Source organism: Diceros bicornis, chromosome 33 (genome assembly GCF_020826845.1).
Source record: "Diceros bicornis minor isolate mBicDic1 chromosome 33, mDicBic1.mat.cur, whole genome shotgun sequence".
Lineage (NCBI taxonomy): Eukaryota > Metazoa > Chordata > Mammalia > Perissodactyla > Rhinocerotidae > Diceros > Diceros bicornis.
The window spans coordinates 34,981,070-34,997,738 of NC_080772.1; the positions used below are offsets into that span (position 1 = coordinate 34,981,070).

The 16,669-nt window shown below is 35.4% G+C and overlaps 1 protein-coding gene across 1 annotated transcript in view; it reads left to right on the forward strand.

Moving 5' to 3' along the window:
* Positions 1–16,669, forward strand: part of RALYL (RALY RNA binding protein like) — a 706,869-nt gene that overhangs the window by 635,728 nt on the left and 54,472 nt on the right. The gene's annotated exons all lie outside the window — the stretch shown is intronic.

Here is a 16,669-nt window from a genome sequence, read left to right on the forward strand (position 1 = left end):
CGCGCACTTAACCATTTGCGCCACCAGCCTGGCCCAACTGCTAAATTTTTATATAGACTATTTCAGAAAAAGTCTAATTTGGTATTAGAGTATTATTGCTAAGGAAAGGATAGCAAAATTTCCTGCTTTCTTTGACATTACATTCTATTAGAGAAGAGACAGATAATATGAAAATCAAAATACGAGATGTTACATGGTAGATCATTGTTATATCAAAGAATGAGGTAGAAGAAAGCAATAGAGAAAGTTGGGAGCATTGTATTTCATAGGATGGCCTATGACTACCTCTTAGCAAGGTGACATTTGAGCCGAGACCTGAAGGAGGTAAGGGAGTGAGATAGTCAGTCTGAAGCTGTCAAGGGCAGAACATTCTAGGCAGAGGGAATTGTCAGTGCAGAGACCTTACACTGGAATACTCAAGAAACAGCAAGGAAGCCAGTGTGGATGCCCTAGAGCAAGGGAGGGGAAATAAGGCTGGAAATAAGGTCAGAGAGGTAGAGGGAGGGCGAGTTCCCCAGCAGCTTGGTAGGCCACTGTAGGGACTCTCTAGTTACTCTGCATCCCAACCCTTTAAAACAAGTAAGGCCAATACTGTTATCCCAATTTTATCAGTGAGTAACAGAGAAAGTCACATTGCTAGTAAAGGGTAGAGCCAAGCCTGGAACCCAGGTCTTTTAATTCTCATACCCGTATGCTGTCTACTACAGAACACTGCCCTTTACCTTAGCACCGTCAGAAATATGAACAAAGAATCACTGTGGAAATACTTTGCTTTTATGTGAGAATGTGCATATTATTATCAGCTCAGGAAGCAGGAAGGCACTGATGCTTCTGGTAACTCTAACTAAAGTTTGGTGTGCTCAGCATTTGAATGAGAATTTGACTTAGCTGATATAACCTAAATAGCAAATTAGATAGATTTACAGTTCTCTGTGTACTTACCCATTTATCTACTTATTAGGTGGATAGATAAATATGAATCTCCTTTTTGAGCCTTAGTAATAAAAGAAAGTGAGTTTCTGCAGCAGTCTCTAAACAGAGTCTTACATGCTCTCAGATTATAGTCAAAAGCAAAGAAAATTCTCAAATGTGATTCTTGCTGTAGAAAATTGAATGTTGAATTGCCTGCTAGGTTTATAGAAAACTTTTTCTACAATGGTAATATCAACTTAATTTCAAATAAAAATATCTTAGGCATCTGTGGATTCTTTGCCCTGTGGTCACTTTTAAGACAATGTTTATCAGTAGAAGCATTATTGTCATTTTGGCCATGGCAGATCAACATTGTGTAAGAGTCTTCTGAGCCTTGCGGCACATTTAGCATCCCTGACCCCCAGACCCTAAATGCCAGTAGCACTCCTCAGTCTTCGTAACAACTCTAAATACGGTGTCCATTTCTAAGTGTTCCCTAAGGAGATGGTGCCACCCTGGTTTAGAACCACGGTTGGTGGCCATTCTCCCTCAAGTGCAACTAAGACTCAGCCACTTGATTGCAGTGTACCCCAGGGTCACAGAGGAGAGTCGTAGTTTCCAGAGATTATTTTAAGGGCAGTGTCTTAATATTCAAATCACTAAGTTGTTTCTGGCCTTTTTATTTTTTGATTTCTAGTTTTCCTGGATCATGGAGAGAGAATGGGGATTATAAAAAAAATTTTGAGAATCTTATTAAGAATTTCTCTTGGTTCTGTACTAATTGGATATTCTCAATGGACATATAAGCAGAATATATTTTTTGCTTTTAGTATAGAACTGTGTGTGTGTGTATTCCCTTGTTCATTGTATTGCCCAAATCCTCTGTAGACTTGCTCTTTTGTGGCAAATTGACGGGTCCAATTCTGAAAGTGATTGTTTAAAGTCCTCTGCCATGATAGCAATTTTATGAAGTTTTTCTTTCTCTGAGGTTTTGTTTATATCCCATTTTGCTTGGATGATTTTTATATATTGGTTTACAATAATAATAATAGAAAAAATAATAGCTAAAACTTTTTAGTGTTTATGACAACTATTGTTTCAAACACTTTACATGTATTAACTCATTTGTTCCTCATAACTGCCCTATAAGTGAGGTATTATTATCATTCCCATTTTACAGGTATGGAAAATGGAGCATGGAAAAGTTAAATAATATCCCTAAAATCACAGGGTTGTTCAATAACAGAGCGAGTGACCACAGCCTGGTTCTGGAGTGTAAGCTCTTGAGTCTGTGCCCTTTTCAATACCGCCTCTCTATAACTTCTTGGACAATGGTAACTTTTACATTTATAATGTAATATAATATCCCATTTACTGTTTTTAGCCTTGAATTCTACTTTGTAGAATTGGCTGATACTTGGATCTTTTGCTGATAGGGCTTTCTTGCAGTTTGCATTTCCCTCATATATCCCTTTATTTTCAGCCTTTGTTTGTGTATTAGTTTCCCAGGGCAGCAGTAATAAATTATCACAAACTGAGTGGTTTAAAACAGCAGAAATTTGGAGGGAGAAATCTGAAATCAAGGTGTCAGCAGAGCTGTGCTCTCTCTCTGAAAGTTCTAGAAGACCATCTGTTCCATGTCTTTCTCTTAGCTTCTGGTGTGCTGGCAATCACCGTTCTTCAGCTTACAGACGGACCACTCCAATCTCCAATCTCTGCCTCCCTCATCATGCGGTGTCTTCTCTGTGTCTCTTCTCCTCTTCTTAGGAGGACACTAGTCATATTGGATTAGGGCTCACCCTAATGACCTCGTCTTAACTAAATCTGCACAGACCTATTTCCAAGTAAGGTCACATTCACAAGTACTGGGGATTAGGACTTCAACATATCTTTGGGAGAACATATTTTCAACCCATAACACTGTCACTTTATTTTTGTATATTTCCTAAGAACAACATATATCTGGATTTTGTTTTTGAAAGCAATATGAAAGTCTTTGTTTTTTTATAGGGAAATTTAACTCTTTTACATTTATTTGATTAAATAATATATCGGATTATCTTTCTTCCATCTTTATTTCAGGTATGTAATTTATTGTTCCCTCTTTTTCCTTTCCTTATTTTTACTTGCTTAATGAATTTTCTTTTAATTCCCAGCTCTTCCACCACAACTGCCTTAGTTTGGATATTCTTTTAGGCTTCTCTATTTCATTAGTCAATATATTAAGATAATAAACAGTTATAGATAAATCTATATTTATAAATTAATCTCTTAAAACAAAACAATAGCTATTCTAACTCCCATCCAAGACATGAAATTTAGAACACTTTTACTTCATCACTGCCTCTACACCAGCCACCTTACCTCTCCAGCACCCCCCCCCAAAAAAACTCAGGTTTTACACACAGACATTAAGGTTTTACTTCTCAGCTTTTGTTACATCTTTAGACATTATATATCTTTTTCTTTTTCAAGTATTTTGTACCTAGTGCTTATTTGCCAACCTCCAGTGTCTATCACCAACATTACACATTAGGACTTAATTTAAAATTGTTTAAGATTTATTATTTACACCTGTTCTCCTTTAAGTCTTAGTTTTTAGGTGGCTTCTAAAGTAATTTCCTTGGGTAACTTAACAACATAATTTCTCAATCTCTGCATGTCTGAAAAGGTCTATTTTTCCCTCACATGTGCATATTTTGACTTCATCTAGAATTAATTATATATTTCTTTTCCCTTTAATACCCTAAGTACAATGTTCCAATGTATTGTCACCTCTAGTATTCCAGATACTGATGTTTGTATCATTCTTTATTTTTTGTTAGCATTCTCTCCTTTCTCTCAGAAACATACAGAATTTTCATTTTATTTTTAAGAGCTCAGAAATCTCAGCAAGATACATCTAGAAATGTGTCTTTTTATTAATTTTTCTTCAGACTTTATGAGCCTTTTGAAAATGAAGATTCTAGTCTTTCTTACGTGTAATCAGTGGAAAATGTTCTCCATCTCTCATTTTTTTCCTTTTGACACATATTTGCATATTAGGGCTCCAACTTCTGTCTTCCTTGCCTTCTCCGTTTCTGTTTTTCTTTTTCTATTTTTATTCTTTGTTGTGAGATAGTTTATTTCTACATTTGTTCTCCTAAAGCCATTTTTTAAGCAATTTCACTACTAACAATTTTTTATTCAGAAATCAAGTTTTTAGTTCTAGAAATTCTTGTTTGTCATCACTTCTGTTTAAGAGTTGCCATGGCATTTTTTATGTGGGTATAATTGACATGTCACTTTACATTAGTTTCAGATGTACAACATAATGATTTGATATTTGTGTATTTGTGAAATAATCACCACGATAAGTCTAGTTAACTTCCGTCACTATACATAGTTAACAAATTTTTTTCTTGTGATGAGAACTTTTGATATCTACTCTCTTAGCACCTTTCAAATATATAATACAGTATTATTAACTAGTCACTGTGCTGAAACAACTAGTTAATGACTTATTTATTTTATAACTGAAAGTTTGTACCTTTTGACCTCCTTCACCCATTTCGCCCACCCTTCATCCCCCACCTCTGACAACCACCAATCTGTTCTCTGTATCTAAGGGCTTGGTTTTCTGTTTGGTTTTGTTTTAGATTCCACATATAAGTGAGATCATATGGTATTTGTCTTTCTCTGACTTATTTCACTTAGCATAAAGCCCTCAAGGTCCATCCATGTTGTCACAAATGGCGAGATTTCCTTATTTTTTATGGCTGAATAATATTCCAATGGATATCTATATATATATCTTATAATATATATATACCACAATTTGTTTATCCATTGATTTGTCAATGGACTCTTAGGTTTCCATATCTTGGCTATTGTAAATAATGCTGCAGAAAACATGGGGGTGCATATATATTTTGGAACTAGTGTTTTCATTTGCTTCAGAGAAATACCCAGAAGTGCAATTGCTGGATCATGTGGTAGTTCTGTTTTTAATTTTTTGAGGAACCTCCATACAGTTTTCCCTAATGGCTGCACCAATTTACATTCCCACTAACAGTGCACAAGGGTTCTCTTTTTTCCACATCCATGCCAACACTTGTTATTTCTTGTCTTTTTGATAATAGCCATTCTAACAGGTGAAAGGTGATATCATATTGTGGTTTTGATTTGCATTTCACTGATGATTAGTGATGTTGAGCATCTTTTCATGTTCCTGTTGACCATCTGTATGTCTTCTTTGGAAAATGTCTATTCACATTTCTGCCCATTTTTTAATTGGATTGTTTGTTTTTTTGTTGTTGAGTTGTATGAGTTCTTTGCATGTTTTGGATATTAACCCCTTTTCAGATTTATTATTTGCAAATATTTTCTCCCATTCAGTAGGTTGCCTTTTCATTTTGTTGATGATTTCCTTTGCTGTGCAGAAGCTTTTTAGTTTGGTAGTGTCCCATTTGCTTATTTTTGCTTTTGTTGCCTTTGCTTTTGGAGTCAGATCTAAGAAATCACCAAGTTCAATGCCAAGGAGCTTACTACCTATGTTTTCTTCTAGGAGTTTTATGGTTTCAGCTCTTATGTTCAGGCCTTTAATCCATTTTGAGTTAATTTTTGTGTATTGTTTAAGATAGTGGTCCAGTTTTATTCTTTTGCATGTGGCTGTGCAGTTTTCCCAATACCGTTTATTGAAAGAGACTGTTTTCTCCCCATTGTATAGTCTTGACTCCTTTGCCATGGCACTTTTATTAACATTTTCTGACACTGCTTTGCATCCATAGTATCCACCTTTTCTAGTTATTCGCCTCACCTCCCTGCTACGCTCCATTAATTGCTTGCTTTCTTACAGAACTCCCCAACATCTGTGCACATCAAGCTGTTTTTGTCTCTCAGACGGTGAGAGACTAAGAGCTCATGAGATTTCTTACGAAACTGAGTGGGAGTTATCTGGGACCTCTCTTTTGACATGTGAAAATGGCTTTTTGTTTTCAGATGTAAACTGAGGTAGGCCGTCCACCCAACAGTGCATCTCCCCTCAAGCAATGCTTCTGGAATCAATGGGACCCTTAGACTCTCCAAGGATTATATACTACAAGGGGCTAGGTATAGCTCTTCTCTTCACTCTAAGAGAATTTACTAGACCCCTGTACCCCTTCCCCACCAAACCAGTGTCATTCTTGCCTGGATTCTAGTAGAGATTAGCTCTTTTTCAAGGAGCTGTGTATTGCGTACTTTCTCCCACCCCAACATGTAACAATGCTGTAAGCCCGTGCCCCCACCTTCTTTCAGAGGATGTGGGGTCTTAGGAATATGTGGGTGCTCTTCCTGCTCCCATGTCAGCCATGATTTATCATATTTTGTTTGATAATTTAATTTAACATTGTTGTTTGGAGGTTGAATTACCCAAATGTAGAGTGTACTCATGTTTCTCTCCCTCAGAAATCTCCAAATATTGAAACATCTAACGACTTTTTTCTTACATTGGAATCAATAAATAAGGAAGGGATGGTTATAGAGAAGCAAATTGCCAAAGTCTCCTACTTGGAGAAAAAATCCAAACTTACATTACAGTTTGTCACTGAACTACATGTAAGATAAGAATCTATTCTTCAATCCAGAGGTGGAACCAGTAGTTTAATTTGGTCTTGTCTTTCTGGTTTTGTGATAATCTTGAGGGAAGGCTGAGTCTGAAACTGGACTTCTTAATATAAACCAGAGATGCTTTGAAATAAATCTGGTGTATTTTATTTTTTAGCAGCCATCATTTGAAATTGTGCATCCCAGAGTACCTTGATTACTCTGGAAAGATGTAGATAAGTAATAGGTAGAAATATTAGATAAATTACTCGATGAAAATCTTTTGTAAGGATCATCTTTTAAAATAATTATTTGAATAATTATTTGAATAATATATCAAATTTATTCAACATTATTTGAATAATAATTATTTATTGTAGATATATTAATTCTCAAATTGTATTAATTTTAATAAAATTATTAGTATAGGAAAACAGACTGATCAATTCTATATATGTTTCATATACTTCTATACATTTAGAGGTTCAGTTGCAAAAATTAACTGTACATTAGTGTTATTTTAGTGAAAAATAAATCTAAACAAGATTTAAAGATAATTCACTGGCTAGTGTAACTAGAATCATGATTGCTCACTCTCTCTAAACGTGTATTGGCAGACTATATTATGTATGCATATAAATATATATATGTGTGTATAAATAGTCATTATTTGATAGTACTTTTATAATTAGCCTGGTGACTGGAAATAATAATTTTCAAATTCAAATCACAAATGACATATTTGAGTGAAGTGTAAAATATACTGTGTTAATATTGGCTTAAGTGAATGAATATTTACTGAGGCATATATCTTGCTTTTTTATTAGTAGCTGTTTCCCAGTATTTAATGACTTGGCAAGTTCAGAAGAGGAAATTAATGTTATAGGTTGGACAATTTGTCATTTCTTATTGCATAATTTTTGATATGACTAAATTCCACTGAGGAGAAAAACCATATAAAGAAAAAATATATTAATGCAATAGTTTGCCAAAGTCGAGTACTCTAAGTGTTTAAAATGGATTGCTCTTTAAAAAAACTAGATTACCACTAGGTATTTCTGTCCCATTTCATATCAACTTGACCTAAAACTACAATCAATTTGTCTTGTGCCACATCATGGAGTCATAAGACAAAGAAGATGTGATGTTGCTAATAAACACTTTACCAAAGAGAAGACATGAACACCTAGGAGCGTTAGCTGTAGTTTCTTAGTAAAAAAGTCAGTAACCTCTGAAAAAAAAATTCTGTTAAATCAATTTCTTTAAATCATTAATTTAAATTCTAATGTCTAACAAGAAAAATCCTAGTAAGTTTTGATGCCCTCGGGGTGCTGTCAATGCACTTTTGATGACAGAATAGGTGACAGACTAGGCAAACATCCGGAAGCAGTTAACAGGAAATTAAAGACAGTTCAATTTGATTTCAGCAATAATTGTTGAGAATTTATCTCTAACCCTAGGGAACTGTTGTGTTGGACTTTTTCCCCTAAAGCATGTGATTTAAATATGGAGATAGAGCATCAGAGAAACAATGTTAATATCCAGCAGAGTGTCACTAAACATCCCATCCATTGTGTTGGGCCAAGTAAATATTGTGCTTTTAGGTTTTAAGGAAAGAAATTAGTGTTGGCCAGAGGAGTAATAAAAGGCTTAATAGAGGATATTGAAGTGAGTTTAGAAGGGTAGGTGGATTTGGAAAGGTAGAATCAGAGAGACTCTTACTTTCCAGGAGACAGTGTGGGGATAGAAAAGAGCAGAGGCTTTGCTATCGGATTGCCTGGGGTGGAACCCATGTTCCACAACATACCACCACTGTGGCCTTGGGGAAGTCTTTTAACCCCTATATGCTTCTATTTTCTATCTGGAAAATGGAAATAATAATACTAAGTATGCAATAGGTTGTTGTGGGAATTAAATTACTTATTTAGCATATGAAGTGCTTAGGTAAATATTGGCACATAGTCAATGTTCAGTGAAGTTATTATTATTATTATTATTGTTACTACTACTACAGGGTATAGTAGTTAACAGCATGGGATACTAAATTACAGTAACTGGAATCCAGTAGTGGCTCTCTGTATTTTGGGGCAAGATATTTTGCTTGCTGTACCTCAGTTTTCTCATCTATGAAATGGGAATGATAATCTTACTGCCTTCTCCATAGAGTTGTTGTAAGGATTAAATGAGCCAACACATGTAAAGCTCTCAAAACAGTATCTTGGATTGTGAAAGCCTTATTAGATAATAAACTATGATAGTAATAATAATAACTGCTATTATTATTATTATTGAAGGCCAAGATTTATTGCTAGGAATGTCAGTTAAGAAACTGAGGATATTATGGTTAAGCAAAATAAAAGACAAAGTTGGGTAAAAGAATAATCAAAAATTGTGAAGAATATTGAAGAGTTTGAATTTCATCTAGGACTGAGGGAAGAGACTCAGCAAAGTGCTACCTGATCAAAATGATATTTTAAAAAATTTATATGGCGGGTGTATTCGTTTGCTAGGAATGACATAACAGTACTGCAGACTCGGTGGCTTAAACAACAGAAGTTTATTTTCTCACAGTTCTAGGGCCTAGAAGTTGGAGATCAAGGTATCAGCCATGTTGGTTCCTTCAGAGGGCATGAGGGAGGGGTCTGTGTCAGCCCACTCCCCTTGGCTTGTCAATGGCTGCCTTCTCCCTGTGTCTTCACATTGCCTTGTCTCTCTGCGTGTGTGTCCAAATTTCCTCTTCTTATAAGGACATCAGTCATATTGGATTAGTGCCCACCCTAATGACCTCATTCTAACTTGACTACCTCTTTAAGGCGCGTCTCCAAATGTAGTCAACATTCTGAGGTACTGGGGGCTTCCACATATGAATTTGCAAGGGAAGACACAATTCAGCCCATCACATGGGGGCTATATGCATATAGCACCTAAACAAAATGTGGAGGTCTTGGCATATCCTTTAGCTCTTTTTATTTTGAGAGCCAAACTCTTGAATATTATTTAGTTAAGTGATTAATTGAGGATGGTGAGATTCTGGCCCATTTAGCTCATCATGGTAAACACACTGAATTTCTTGAACACACATGGCTTCACTATCTGAACATTGACTAGCACTTTGTGTAAAGAGAGTAATAAATCCCTGCTAAAATCACAACCTAATATTTAGATACATAGCAGCCCAACCAACACAATTACAATGTATTTACAATAAATAAATGCATTTGTGAGCATCTCTCCTTGGCTTTTTTCACTAGGCTTTAATGTGACTCATTCATATAACCAGATTTAGAAATATAGACAGAGAAAAAGTCAAACAGGAAAATGTTCAATAAAATTCTTTTATCAATATAGCTTATGAGCATTTGAGATGGTTTTCTCAGTTCTATTGTAGAACTTTTGTTTTTCTTTGTGCTCCACTAACAGTTCCAGAAAGGGTCTAATTTTTCCTCTGTGGGATTATAAAAGCATATGGGCATAAGTCCTATCAATAAACCTTAATAACATTTCTTACCTCTGCTTTTCCTCTTCTGCTCTTTTCCTAGATCAGGTCCTAATAAGCAGAGCCTTGACTACTCCAATCATCTCTTGACTACTCCAATCATCTCTTGACTAGTTTTGTTGACTCTACTGTCTCCCCCAATCCTATTAATTCCATGCCCAGCTGCAGAATTATTCTAAACCAAGTGCTTGTCAATTCCTCACTCAAAATTTAAAATTACTACCATTTAGCAAATAAGAATCAAAACTCATCAGTGTACTTCAATTCCCAGTCCTCCCCCCTTCTCTTAGCTTGGTTGAGCATTTATTTAAATGTTTCCAAACTCATGTTCATGTACCTCCATCTGAAAGCCCTTTCCTTTGTCTCAAGAAGTATGTTATCAACTGTATTATCTTCTTATATACAAATAAGCATAATTAATAATTTTACCTGTCTTTCAGGCTCAGGCAGGACCACTCTTATGAAACAAGTATGGACCGCTCTGTGCTACAAGGGCATCATCTGTCCTCTAAAGCCAAACCAATTGTTCACCTTCTTATTATGCGACTTAAGCCCTTCTGCTTCCTATTGTAGTTATTTGTATGCACATCTAATCTCTCCATTTTAGATTATAAATTCATTCTTCAAGTTGCTTTTGCATTGCACAGAGTATACTATTAAATATTTGTGGAATATGTGTCACCAATATTATTGTTGCTTTTTGCATTTTACTTTTTGTTTTTCATACATTTCATAGTTGACTATGAGCTACAGCTTTAGAAATGCTATGACTCAAAGGAAATTATAGAATTTATAAAGAAGATTACAGAATATCTTGAGTTAGTGAAGCAAGGGGGCAAATTCTAGCCTACACTCCAAGGTCTAAAAGCCAGGGTATTGATGTGTATTTTCAAGCTCTGTAATTTAAGATTTGCTACTTCCTTTCCTTAAGAGACCTTTTTGGCGTGTTAAAATACAAAGTATCCTTCAAGTTGCAGTTCAAAGACCCGTTCTCTCATGAATATTTTCATGATCAGTCGTCTAACCCCAAGAAAACTTATGTCATTTGTCTTTGCCCACATGGTTGACATAATTTCAATTCCTCAGCACCTACTACATGACTACAGAACTGCCGAACTAATATTCCCGAGATGAAATAGACGTGACCCCCAAGTAACTAATATTCCATTGACAAAATAGACATGGTCCTTCATTTCCAGGCTCCCTCTGATGAGGGAGACCAAAATGTAGGAAATGCCCAATATCAAGTGATATGTGCATTTCACCTATTCGTCCATTATTTTACATATTTTATGTTCCTATTATTTTACATATTTTATGTTCCTATGTGTTATAAGACATTGCTTAATGTATGGTTATTGAATCAAATAATGTATTCACTCTCCATTTGATTTTCTCTGTCTAAAAATATATAGAAAGAATTGGTATAGATGCATATAGACATAGGTATTTTTAATACACACATATACACATAGACATATATATGTAAGTCCTTTTTCTAGGAAATTCCATCCACAGGGGTGGTAACTGCCAAACTATATTGACATACATAAAGGGAGAATTACACCAATTTGTTCAATTTGTCTTATCAAAATCCTTGAAAGTCTGACTTTTGAAAAATATTTACAAAGCTGACAAATTAGCTTCTGCATATTAAACTGGTTTAATATATCTGAATAAGAGGAAAGGAACAGACAGAAGCAAAAGCAGACAAATTGAAGTGATAGTGATAAAGACTTCATAAAATCCACTTTACAAAAACCAGTGGTCATCATTTATTGTGGATGTGACTAATTTAGAAATCTGTGGTTCCTTAATTCATAGCAAAAGAAAGAACTAAACCTGATAATCATAATTTTCACATCAAATGAAGCCACATGGCACAATAATGAGTCTACAGCTTATTGTCGAAGACCTAGTTTTGAACCTGAACTCTACCTGTTCAGATTATTACGTTACACAAAGTCATGATATGACTTTGAGAATGTCAGGTAAATATTCAAATTCTCAGGTTCCTTATTGATGAAATAGTGTATGTAAAAGTGATCAATAAATTAAGTTCTATGCAAATTATCTTTTTTTATATTTACATACATAATTTATTCAAAGGCTGGGGAATAAATAAAAAGAGAGATATAAATTAATGTGAATTATTAAATATAATATATATTTATAATATGTAATATAATATATATAATATAAATAAAATATAAAGTAATGTGAATTATTGTTAAAGTCCACATGGTTACAAACACTTTTAAATTTTCTAAATAGTTCATAGGAAGCATGATGTTGGTGAAGGAGGGTATATAATTATTTAGACCAGGGTTTCCAAGCCTTTGCACTGTTGACATTTTGCTCTGACAATTCTTTGGTGTGGTGTGGGAGGCTATCCTGTATCTGGTAGGATGTTTAGCAGACCAGATACCCACTAGATGCCAGTAACACCACCATCTCCAAGTCTTGACAATCAAAAATGTCTCCAGACATTGCAAAATGTCCCTGCAGGGCAATATTACCCTCTGTTAAGGACCACTGATCTAGACAGTCAGCTGAAGATTCTTTATTTGTCCCTGAATAGACTTGACCCATAGGTGATTAAAATAAATTGAAATATTTTCACCACACAAATCAGAAATGCACACACTTTTTGATATAGACAGATGGTGTCGTCCCATGTGCCTAATTTCCTTTTTGGATTATCTCTCATGTTGCAGCAAAAGGCACAGATATCATTTTGTTGACTGTATCGGAATGTAATAACATTTATCATCAAATCAATAAACTCTTTAGAGAGAGCAGGTCTGAAATGATTTAATGTGGCTTCATTTTTTTTCTAACTAAATACTACAGTGATGGTTTGGAAAATATTTAAGATTATCTGTACACTGTAACCTGACTCCTAGTTTCTCTAATATCGCTCTTGCTTAAAAGCAATCTAAAGTAATTTATTCTAGGAACTTTGTTATTTTTTTTCATTTATCATTTTGCTGATCTTGAAGAATAATTCTAAATTCAAGCCCTATAATCACCCACAAAAAATAAAATATACTCAACTGGATAACCAAAAATTTTTATTATGACAATATGTTTTCTTATGCCTATAATTTTTTTTTGCCAAGTTTTTTATTATAGAATTTATTTAGAGGAAAAGAGGAGGAGACATTTTTCCTTTGAAGATAGTATTACTGATGTCTTCGAAAATACCTGTTATGTTTGTATACTCATCTACTGGGGCAAACTCATCCTATATATTAATTTAAAATACCATCTCTAACTGGTTACTCCTGACTTTATTGTTCTATCTTTGATGTGTCCCGTAAACTCCAGGCTCATATACCCAACTGCCTACTTATCACTTGTATTTGGATACTAATGGGCATCTCACTATTAACGAGTCTAAAACAAAACTTCCGATTGTCCCCCTACAACCTGAACCTCTGGAAGTCTTCCCTATCCTAGCAAATGGCAATTCCATTTTTCCAGTTTCTCAGGACAAAAATCTTGGAGTTCCCTTTGACTCTCCTCTTTTACCTACACGTTATTTACCATCCATCCACAAATGCTTTCCTCTCCATCTTTAAAATATATGCAGAATCCCTCTACTTCTCACCACCCAACTGCTAATACCTTGCTCCTATCCAGTCTCCCCTCATCTCCCCCTTGAATTATTTCCACAGTCTCCTTAGTGATCTCACAGATTCCACCTTTGCCTCGCTACAGTCTTTTCACAGCACAGAGTCAGAAGACTTCTCTTCAAATGTAGCAGTTAGCCCCTATATCACTCAGAGGAAAAGCCACAGTACTTACTTTGGCCAAGAAGACTCAATACAGTCTTCTCCACATCCCTTCTCCCTCTTCTCCACTCTCCACCTTACCCCCCAACTGCTTGTGCTCTTCTCCCACTTGCTCATTCCCCTCCAGCCACAGCAACTCCTTTCTGTCACTAAAACACACCAAGTATACTCCTATCTCAGACCATTCCTCTGCCTCATATATTCTCCCGTCCCACCACCCCTAGGTAGTCCCATGACTTGTTTCCTCCCCTTGAGACTTTTGCTCAAATGTCACCTTATCAGTAAAGCTTTCCTTGACTACCCTATATAAAATGACAAATCTCACTCCCCAGCCGTGTCTTCCCTAACTTCTTGTCTGCATTATACACACACACACACACACACACACACACATAAAACATGTTTGTTTATTGTCTTCTTCTACCCCTAGATGGGAGTTCCATGATTTCACTGACTTTGGCCTCTCTTGTTTACTAATGTATCCCCAGCTCCTGCGAAGCAGCCTGGCAATAATGGGTCTCCATAAATATTGTTGAGGAAATATGTTAGACACTTGAGTTAAAAAAATGAGAGCAGTTCCTGCTTTTGTCAGAGAAAGAGACATTTAAAGAAATGATCATTCAAAGTGTCATCTGAAGGAAGCATGGGAGGGAGGAGGAGTTTGTTAAAGAAGAGGATCAAGGGTTGATGATGACTTTACTGTGTAGGCAACATCTGAGCTGAATATTTAAGAATTAAATGGCATTCACCAAGTGGAGGAAATGAGAGTGTAGGGCAGACCATAAAACAACAAAAACAAGGGTATGGATGTCTGAAAACAGAAGACACTTTCAAGAGATGATGAATAGTTGTAACTAGAGCCTAAGATAATTAGCAACACAAGCAGAAGAAGAAGCAAGGGAAGGTAATTTGGAGCTGGCTGAGAAGTAAAGTAATTTTCTCAAATGCCAACATTCATAATTTTTAAATTGCAAACTTCATAATCTTCAATAATTAGATATAATTTTCCCAAACCCCTAGCTTATCTACATTAGGGGGCTTTCACACAACAATTGTATAACGGCAAGCTGATTGAAAGTATTCAGTATTGTTCTTAGTAAAAGAAATACTCTTGACTCTCCCTAACACTGTTTATAAAAATAAAGGCATTATATTTTATGCAATGTATCTTTAAAGATGAGGATTATGGATTTTGGAGAATTGAGGTGGAATTGGGAAAAAATGCAAAAGGATGGTTGCCAAAGTCATGTGTTCTTTTATTATTCTTTCATCATTGTGCTTCTGATAAAGAAAAAGCATATTTCCATGCTGATTTTCTTTTTGTACTTCCTGTTTGCTTATCTGTTTCCCCTTTAGATAGTCAACTCCAATTTAATGCCTGGCACATTCACAAAGCTTTCAGTAAGATTTGTAGGTCTGGTTGAAATTGGTATGCAGTGACCATACCTACATATACACATACCTACAAATTTTCTGGTATTTGCTAATTTCTTACTGTGTTTAAGACACTGAGATAAGTTTTATTAAGAATACAAAGAGAGAGAGAGAGAAAAGGGAAAAGGAAGGAAGGGGAGTAGGAGAAGGAAGGAAGGAAGGAAATAAAGAAAAAGAAGAATTGGATGCCCTCTCTCTAATCAAGAGAGTTTGAGTGAGTCTATAGAATCAAGAGAGTCTATGGTGGGGTAAATCCATTAATGTTTTACTTCAGACAACTGTCTAAAATTCCTTCCTTTTAAAATGTTATATCATCAGAGATCAGAATAATTTATTAATCAGGAATCTGAATAATTTTTCATGGATCTGGTTTATGATAAGAAGAGAGAAAGTTTTCATTAGATACTAATCTGATTTAAGATCTCTTTTTAAACCTGTTAATATCATTTTTTAATTAAGGAGGACAGACTTCAAAGCCCAGGAACTCAGGGTAAGCATCAGGGGCCTCATCAGTCAATAAGAGGAGAAGGAGCTTATTAAACCACAGAAAACATTCAAAAGAGGACTTCTGAAATTCTTCAATGCCTGATCAGGTCTTCACTCTCAAGGAGCTTATAATTTAATATGAAAAATAGAATTATAATTATATTTAAATTATATTTCCTTATAATTTAATAAGGAGAAAGCAACAAGCAGTATGCGTCTAGCAGTAAAGGTGAGATGCTATTAAATAGATTACAGGTGAGAGATGCACCCTCCAGCAGGTCAGTCCAAGAAGAGTTCATAGGGGAGGCAAGACTTACACTAAGCTCTAAAAGGCATGTAGGAGTTTGATAGACATATTTGGGGTAGAGAGAGTCTTTGCTGAGATAGACATGGAAATAATAAAAATAGTAATAATAATAGAAATAATAGTATCTCTGCTTCTACCATTTATTGGGCCTGATGATGTTTTGGGTGTGGTACTAAGTGCTTTATGTGCATTATCTCATTAAATTCTTATAATAAGCCTCTAAAGTAGAGGATGGAAGTTATAGAGATGTCAAACCTGAATCTTAATGATGTCAAGTGACTCCCCGAGGGAATAGATATGCACTAGAGTCTGCCTGGTTCCATGCGCTATGTGATTCAGCACTAAGCTGTTGTGTGCAAGTGAAGAGTAAACTTTGAGAAGGAATGGAAGATACAGCTGGAAATATACTTTGGAGCAGAACTTGAATACCAGTTTAAGGAGTTTGGTTTCTGCATATGTATATGTGTATTCTGGCCTTTTTCCTATAGAAATGAGACACTCTGGAAGTTTTCAGTAGGGAAGTCTTATAACATAAATATTACTTTGAGGGCACTGTGCACTAGGCTGGGCTAGCTGAAGGCAGAAGCCCGATTAAGAGTGCAATGAAAATGGACAGGGGAATAAAAAGATGGGGAAAAGAAAAAAAGAGAAGAAAATAGACTCGGATGCTTT